The following is an 8,969-nucleotide window of genomic DNA, read 5'->3' on the forward strand; positions in this document are numbered from 1 at the left end:
AAAAGAAAAGAAATTTTTAAAAATTGCTGTGAAGGCCACACTCTTCACTCAGTCTTTGCCCTGAAGCATTTTAATGAATTGCTAGTGTTAGTATGCTTAGCACCTTTTTAAAACATCTCTTTCTACTTGGGATCCAGAAACATCGGACTTTTCCACTTCTGCAAGGACCTACATTTCTGAACTTATTTCCCTTTTATTTCTGCTTGCAGTTCAGCCAGTTCATTTCTGAGCTTATCTTTCTCTTGAATATTTTGACAAATGCAGCCAAAGGTGCCCATAGAGTCTGCTCTCCAAGTTACGGCAGTAAAAGTTTTACCAGATGTTTTGCTTTTGTATGACAAGGAGTACCAGCTTCCCTGCTGGCTGCCACAACCACTCAGTCAATGCTGCACATTTTGGTTTTGGTGACATAAGCACCCTCCTTCTGGTACCAATTTCTTTATCAATGAGGATAGGCTGCATTATGACATAGTAACAAATGAACTCTGAAATACCAGTGGATTAACACAACGAACGCTTATTTCCTGCTTAAACAGATTCTGATACTGTGACTTTCCAGAGCAGCTGTCCTCACACAATGGCTCAGCAGTCCAGTCTGCTTCCATCTTCGGCTCCACCGTGTCAGCATGCAGTCTCCACAGTTGTTATGGCAGAAGAAAAGATGATGGAGGGTCATGGATCAGCTCTTCAATGCTGTAGCAGTTTTGAAACATAGCCCCCTAATTATTTGACATTTCTGCTACTGAGAGGGAGGAGTCTTCTCCCCTTGGATGTAGGCTTATGACAAGTCGCATAGAGTGGGAGTGATATTGGAGCAGTTTCTAAGCTCTGGACTTAGGAATCTTGCAGTGTTTACCTCATCTTTCTTGGGATACTCATTCTTGGGATCCAGCCACCAGGCTATGCGGAAGCTTAAGAAACCGTGGAGAGTACCACATGGGAAACTAAGGCCCCTGGCCCTGAGCCCCACCTGAGCCCCAACAACTGCCATCACCAACTTGCCAGCCAGGTGGGCAAGCCACCTTGGAAGTAAATCTGTCCAGTCCCTTGCTTAGCAACCCAGCTATTGCCAAGTGGGACAGATTTGAGCCTTCTTGCTGAGAATTGCCCAAATTACAGATTTGTTAGTAAAATAATGATTGTTGTAGTTTCAAATCACTAAGTTTTAGGGTGGTTTGTTAGGCAGCAGTAGCAACTGGAACAAATTCTTTGGCCCAGAAGTGACACGCATCATTCTGCTCATAGCTCATTCGCCAGAAGTAACCACATGGCTTTGCCTAACTCCAAGGGGACAGGTGAAGCACATGGAAATTTGGTGAGCAGTCTATGTCTCTACCACAGGATTTAAATAAACCCTCCTTGATAAGGTGACACATGAGCAGAGAATAAAGCAGGAAGCTAGCCATGCAGATATCAAGAGAAAAAGCAATAAAGGCAGAGAAACAAACAAGTGCAGAGGTCCTGGAACCTGGAGGTAGGACTTTGCCCAATATCTTTGGTTCATTCCAGGAATAGCCAGGAGACCAGTGTGGCTGGAGTGAGGGAGTGGAAGAAGATGACAGCAAAGAGTAAGATTGGGAGGAGAAGGCAGTAGATCCTCTAAGGATGCATAGACCACAGTAAGGATTGGTTTCAGATGTCTGTTGCTGCAAAACAAACCACTTTAGTGTCTGCCAATATTCTGTGGGTTTTCGAGATTCAATGGAACAGTTCTTGTGGTCACATGATGCTATCTGAGGGCTCATATGGGCTGGAATATCCAAGACTCACTCACATGATGCTATCCAATACAGTAGCTGGTGCCAGCTGTGGGCTGGAGGTTGCCTGGGGCTGTCTTCTGGAGCTCCTCCATATGGGCTTTCCATGTGGCTTGGGCTTCTTTGGCATGGGGACTGGGGTCCTAGAGGGAGCATCTCACAAGTGAGTGTTCCAAGAGGTAGGAAGAGGAAGAACTGGCACAGCATGACTTCTACCGTATTCTATGGCTTAAAGCTGCCCTTGTGTCAGAAGCGTTTGAACCAGAGCAACTCCATCTTGAATAGGGGCTGGTAAAACAAGGCTAAGACTCACTGGGTTGCATTCCCAGGAGGTTAGGCATTCTTAGCCACAGGATGAGATAGGACTTCGGCACAATATACAAGTAGCAAAGACTCTGCTCATGAAACAAGATACAGTAAAAGAGCCAGTCAAAACCCACCAAAACCAAGATGGCAATAAAAGTGACCTCAGGGTCGTCCTCACTGTTCATTATATGCTAATTATAATGTATTAGCATGCTAAAAGACACTTGCGCCAGCACCATGACCATTTACAAATGCCATGGCAACATGGGGAAGTTACCCTGTATGGTCTAGAAAGGGGAGGAACCCTCAGTTCTGAGAAATCTCCATCCCTTTCCCTGAAAACTCATGAACAATCCACCCCTTGTTTAGCATATAATCAAGAAATAACTGTAAGTATTCTCAGTGGAGCAGCTCATGCTGCTGCTCTGCCTATGGAGTAGCCATTCTTTTGTTTATTTACTTTCGTAATAAACTTCATTTCACTTTATGGACTTGCCCTGAATTCTTTCTTGTGCAAGATCCAAGAACCCTCTCTTGGGGTCTGGACTGGGACCCCTTTCCAGTAACAATTGGACCAACTCAGATTCAAAGGAAGGGGATAAACTCCTTCTTGAAGGTCAGAATGACAAAGAATTTGTGGCCACCTTTAATCCACGACAACCTTTTCCTTTTACCCTGAATAAGATGAGATGTCATTAGAGTTTTTGTTGTTGTTTTTGTTTTTTTGAGACAGGGCTCTGCTCTGTTGTCCAGGCTGGAGTGCAGTGATTATAGCTCGCTGCAGCCTTGAACTCCTGGGCTCAAGTCATCCTTCTGCCTCACCTCAGCCTCCTGAGTAGCTGGGACTACAGGCACATACCATCACCACCACTCCCAGCTAATTTTTTAATTTTTTGTAGAGACGGGATCTCACTGTGTTGCCCAGGCTTGTCTCAAACTCTTGGGTGCAAGTAATCCTCCCACCTTTGCCTCCCAAAATTCTAGGATTATCTGAAATCTTTAACTACAAGGTCCCACACTCTGACCTCAGACGTTCTCTTTTCCTTCCCATTCTTGGACTTCATTGAGATCCTGATGCTGGAGTTCCTGCATCTTTCCCAGATCCATCTGCTCCCTTCCTAGCAGCCCTGGCATCCTTCCCCACTGAGCTGGGATCCATCCTGAGGTTCACCATGGGATCTGCTCTCCCCCCTTCTATCTGCATCCCCCTTCACCTCTTCTTTCTGCCCCACCTGTCCAGGGAAATTCCAACACAGGAGCTGGGATACCAACAGCCTTCTTCTTCACTCCCACTTCTGACACTGACAAAGAAAATCACATCCAAGGGCCGAGCCCAGTGGCTCACACCTGTAATCCCAGCACTTTGGGAGGCCGAGGCAGGCAGATCACCTGAGGTTGGGAGTTTGAGAGCAGCCTGATCAACATGGAGAAACCCCATCTCTACTAAAAATACAAAATTAGCTGGGCGTGGTGGTGCATGCCTGTAATCCTAGTTACTTAGGAGGCTGAGGCAGAAGAATCGCTTGAACCCAGGATGTGGAGGCTATGGTGAGCCGAGATAGCGCCATTGCACTCCAGCCTGGGCAACAAGAGCAAAACTCAGTCTCAAAAAAGGAAAGGAGATCGCATCCATGTAGATGGTTGTCTCCATAGGTCATGACCTCAGAGCCATCAGAGCAAATTCAGATTCTCCTATATCATGACTGAGTGGCCTCTGCAAGTGACTTACCCTCCCAAGACCCAGTGTTTATCATCTGTAAAATGGGAATTATCATAGTTCCTATCTCATAAGGTTATTGGGAAGATTAATTATCCCGGCATATAGTAAATGCTCGATAAATGATATCCATCATCGTCACTTTTTTTTTTTTTTTTTTTGAGATAGAGTCTTGCTCTGTCACCAGGCTAGAGTGGCACAATCTTGGATTACTGCAACTTCCGCCTCCTAGGTTCAAGCAATTCTCCTGCCTCAGCCTCCCGAGCGAGTAGCTGGGACTACAGGCGCATGCTGCCCCTCCTGGCTAATTTTTTTTTTTTTTTCAGTAGAGATGGGGTTTCATCATATTGCCCAGGCTGGTCTCAAACTCCTGAGCTCAGGCAGTCCACCTGCCTCAGCCTCTCAAAGTGCTAGGATTACAGGCATGAGCCACCGCGCCTGGCCCTATTTACTTATTTTTTGAGACAGCCTCCTGCTCTGTTGCTCAGGCTAGAGTTCAGTGCTGCAATCACAGCTCACTGCAGTCTTGACCTCCTGGGCTCCAGCGATCCTCCCGCCTCAGCCTCCTGAGTAGCTGGGACTACAGGCATGTGCCACCATGCCTGGCTAACATCATATTATTGTTGGTTGTTCCAAATCTTCACTATTCCTTTTTTAAAATTGTAGTAGAATACACATAATAAAATTTACTGTCAGTGACATTTATTACATTCACAATGTTGTTCAATCATCACCACTATCTATCTCCAAAATAATTTCATCACCCAAAAAGGAAACTTGTTAAGTAAGAACTCCTCATTCCTCCCTTTCCCCAGACCCTGGCAACCACTAATCTGTTTTCTGACTCTATGGATTTGCCAATTCTGAATATTTCACATAAATGGAATCATACCACATGTGGCCTTTTGTGTCTGCATTACTATGGTTTTTAAGGCTCTGTTGAATTAAAATTTTCCTCTCTCTCTCTTTCTTTCTTTCTTTTCTCAGAGTCTCTCTCTGTCACCCAGGCTGGAGTGCAGTGGCATGATCTTGGCTCACTGCAACCTCTACTTCAAGTGATTCTCCTGCCTCAGCCTCAAGAGTAGCTGGGACTACAGGCATGCACCACCACGTCCGGATAATTTTTGTATTTTTAGTAGAGACAGAGTTTCACCATGTTGGCTGGGCTGGTCTCAAACTCCTGACCCCAAGTGATCCACCCACCTCAGCCTCCCAAAGTGCTGGGATCACAGGTGTGAGCCACCATGCCTGGACAAATTTTCCTATTTCTTAATAAATAATCCATCTTGTTTTTCTCAAAAGTAGACAGTTTATCAGGTGTCGTGTCTCTCACCTTCCCACCCTACTCAGCTATAAACTAATATAACAATAACAGTAACAATAACCATAATTTGCTGAGTTCTAATTTTGTTCCAGGTACTTTGGATAAGTGTCTTATATGCACATGTCATTTCACTCTTTCACCCCCTCTGAGAGGCAAGTACTTAAATTATCTTCATTTTACAGTCAGAGAAACTGAGGCACAGAGTGTTTAAATCATGTAAGCAGTAAGTGGTGGAGCCAAGATTCAAACGTAGATCTGTTGGACTCCAGAGTTCAACTTACAGACACTACATTGTGGCTCTTCTTGGTGGCCCCCCTCCCCTCCTCCCCAGGCTCTCAGAGGATACGGGATCCCTCCTTTGCTAGTCAAGGCCAGCCCATCCCCCTGTATATTTGACTTCATCTCTTCACACTGCCCCAGAATTTCATCCACCCCTGCTTTGATATCAGGGGCCCCCTCCCCTTCTGTCCATGGTGTGGGGCTTTTTGCACTTCAGACACACACACACACACACACACATACACACACACACACATCCCAGGTTCTTGCCCCCACCCACCACCACCCGCTATCTCTCTAGATGCTTCTGTGGTTCTTTCTCCTCCTCTGACCTCTTCAAATGTATTATGGCGGTTTTAAAACATGTCCATAATTTTTTATTTTTGATAGAGTCTCACTTTGTTGCCCGAGCTGGATGCAGTTGTGCGATCAGGTGCATGCCACCACGCTCAGCTACTTTTTTTTAACTTTTAAGTTTTTTCGAGAGATAGGGGCTCCCTATGTTGACCAAGCTGGTCTCGAGCTCCTGGGCTCAAGCGATCCTCCCGTCTTGGCCTTCCAAAGTGCTAGGATTACAGACTTGAGCCATCGTGCGCAACCATGTCTATAAATTCTTTAAGACTCCTCTCACTGAGTGACAGGGTCTGTGTTTCTTCCCCTTGAATCTGAGCCAAACTTAGTGACTCACACTACAGTAGAAATGATTCTATGGTGACTTGTGAGGCTGGGTCATAAGGGCAATGTGGCCTGACTCATGGGAGTCCTGAGCTACAATGTAAGAGGTGTCAACACTCTCAGCTGCCATGCTGTGAGGAAGCCCAACTGGCCCATGCAGAGAGACAACATGGAGAGGCCCTGAGGCTGTATGAAGAGAGAGATGCTTGGCCAGCTCCCAGCTGCTCCAGCTCCCCACTGCTCCAGCTTCCACTGTAACCACAAAAGAGACACCAAGGCAGAACCACCCAGATGAGCCCTTCCCAAATTCCTGACCCACAGAAATTGTGAAAGATGATAAAATCATTGTCTTTGGAATGGTCTGTTATGCAGCCACAGACAGCCAAACAAAGGCATTTTAATCTGCTTGGGCTACTATAACAATTTAGCATGGAGTAGGTGGTTTGACAGCACACATTTATTCCTCAGGTCTGCAGGATGAACAGTCTAAGATCAAGGTGCTGGCAAATTCCATTCTGCTGGCAACCAAGGGCCTGACTTCTGGTGTACAGACGACCATCCTATTGTAGCCCCAAATGGCACAGAGAAGAAGCAAGCTCTCAAGTCTCCTCTTATCAGGGCTGTAATCCCTCCCAAAGGCCCACTTCCAAATAACATCACTTTAGAACTTCAACATATGAATTTGAGGGAGATGCAAACATTCCGGCTGCAGCAGAGGGCTTCGTCAGAGCTCTGACCTGAGCACGCTTCATCTCAATGTCATTGTTTTTGCCAGCTCTGCATCCACTGCCCTTTCTTTTTTTGCTTTTTTTTTTTTTTTTTTTTTTTTTGAGACGGTGTCTTACTCTATCACCCAGGCTGGAGTGCAGTGGCACGATCTTGGCTCACTGCAACCTCCGCCTCCTGGGTTCAAGTGATTTTCCTGCCTCAGCCTCCTGAGTAGCTGGGACCACAGGCACATGCCACCACGCCCGGCTGATTTTTGTATTTCTAGTAGAGACAGGGTTCCACAATGTTGGTCAAGCTGGTCTCAAACTCCTGACCTTGTGATCCACCCGCCTCAGCCTCCCAAAGTGCTGGGATTACAGGCATGAGCCACTGTGCCTGGCCCCACTGCCCTTTCTTACAGTAACAGTATTTCAATTTCCCTTTAGGGAACCTCTTCAAGCAGGCTCTCAGTCCAAGAGGTTTCTCTGGGTTAACCATTGCCAGCCACCCAAAGGGTGAGCAAGTAACCAGCCAATCAGAGACATTCCAGTGGGTTCAGTAAATGACATATTATCCAACTGGGGTGAGGGGAATCAACATCAGGGCTTTTCCTGAGATTATAGGGAGAGAGAGATTCTTTTCCCAGCAATTAAATTTGAAGTCTGTGGCCATTTTGCTACCATATAGGGAAAATCTGACTGACAGTGAAGCCAACACAGATGAGGGAAGAGCCAAAAGATAAAGAGAAAGATCCTGAGCATCTGGATACAGCCATGCCTGAAGCCAGTGTCCCTTGACTTCTCAATTATGTAAGCCTTTATATTCCCTTTGTTTAAAGCCAGTTCAAGTTTAAAACTGCCATTTGCAGTGAGAACAATTCCCTATGTTGTATCTAAGGCCAAGACTTTGCCCCTGACTTTAGGCCAGTATGTCCTGTACAGTGCCATTCAGCTCTGCCAAAAGCTAAGGGCATCAACTTCTCCACAACCTGGCTTTCCCTCATCTATTTTACATCTCTGTTAATGGGAGCATCACCCACCTGACCTATAAACGTAATAGCCTCTATCCTCTCTCTCTCCCTGTCTCTGTCTCTCTCTCTCTCTCTCTCTCTCTCAATCCCTGTCACTTCCCTTACTTCTTGGTAACCAAGAAGTTCTGCCAAATTAACTTTATGGACATTTTTCACACCTGCACCCTCCTTTCCATTTTTCCTGCCCACTCCAATCCTTCATCATTTCTCACCTAAAGTTTTACAAAATCAATAGATAACTAACATAGAGGTGTATAGTAAAAAGTGAATTTCAGCCGGGCACGGTGGCTCACGCCTGTAATCCCAGCACTTTGGGAGGCCAACGCAGGCAGATCATGAGGTCAGGAGACAGAGACCATCCTGGCCAACATGGTGAAACCTCGTCTGTACTAAAAATACAAAAAAAAAATTAGCTGGGCGTGGTGGCATGTGCTTGTAGTCCCAGCTACTGGGGAGGATGAGGCAGGAGAATCTCTTGAACCCTGGAGGTGGAGGTTGCAGTTAGCTGAGATCGCACCACTGCGCTCCAGCCTGGCAACAGAGTGAGACTCCGTCTCAAAAAAAGAAAAAAAAGTGAATTTCATTCCCACCCTTGCCATCAGTTACCCTCCCCCAAGGCATCTACTGTTACCTCTTTCTTGTCTATTTTCCCAGAAGTTCTCTATATGTGCCATCTTTTTGAGAATTTCAAATGGAGGCATACTATCAAGACTTTTCAGAACACAGCATCTTTCTTCACTTGAAGTGTGATTAATATAAATAACTATAGACTAATTTCTTCTTTTTAATGGCTGCATAGTATTCCAAAAAGAGATATAATGTATATAACTTGTCTTCCACTGATGGTTATTTAAGTTGTGTCCCAGTTATCTGTTAGCACAGAACAAAACTCCCCAAACCTAGTGGCATAACACAACAACCATTTGAATATCCTTGTGGGTTCTGTGTGTCAGGAATTCAGGCAGGACACAGTGAGGCCAGCTTGTTTCTACTCTGCAATGTTTGAGTCTTCAGCTAGGAAGATTTGAAGATTTGAAGGCTGAAGCTGATTCAAATGGCTGGCCACTGGAATCATCTGGTTCTTCCCCTTCCTCTTCCCCTTCTACAGTGCAATGGCACGATGTCGGCTCACTGCAACCTCTGCCTCCCGGGTTCAAGCAATTCTCCTGCCTC

The sequence above is a fragment of the Nomascus leucogenys genome, chromosome 13 (assembly GCF_006542625.1).
Source record: "Nomascus leucogenys isolate Asia chromosome 13, Asia_NLE_v1, whole genome shotgun sequence".
Taxonomy (NCBI): domain Eukaryota; kingdom Metazoa; phylum Chordata; class Mammalia; order Primates; family Hylobatidae; genus Nomascus; species Nomascus leucogenys.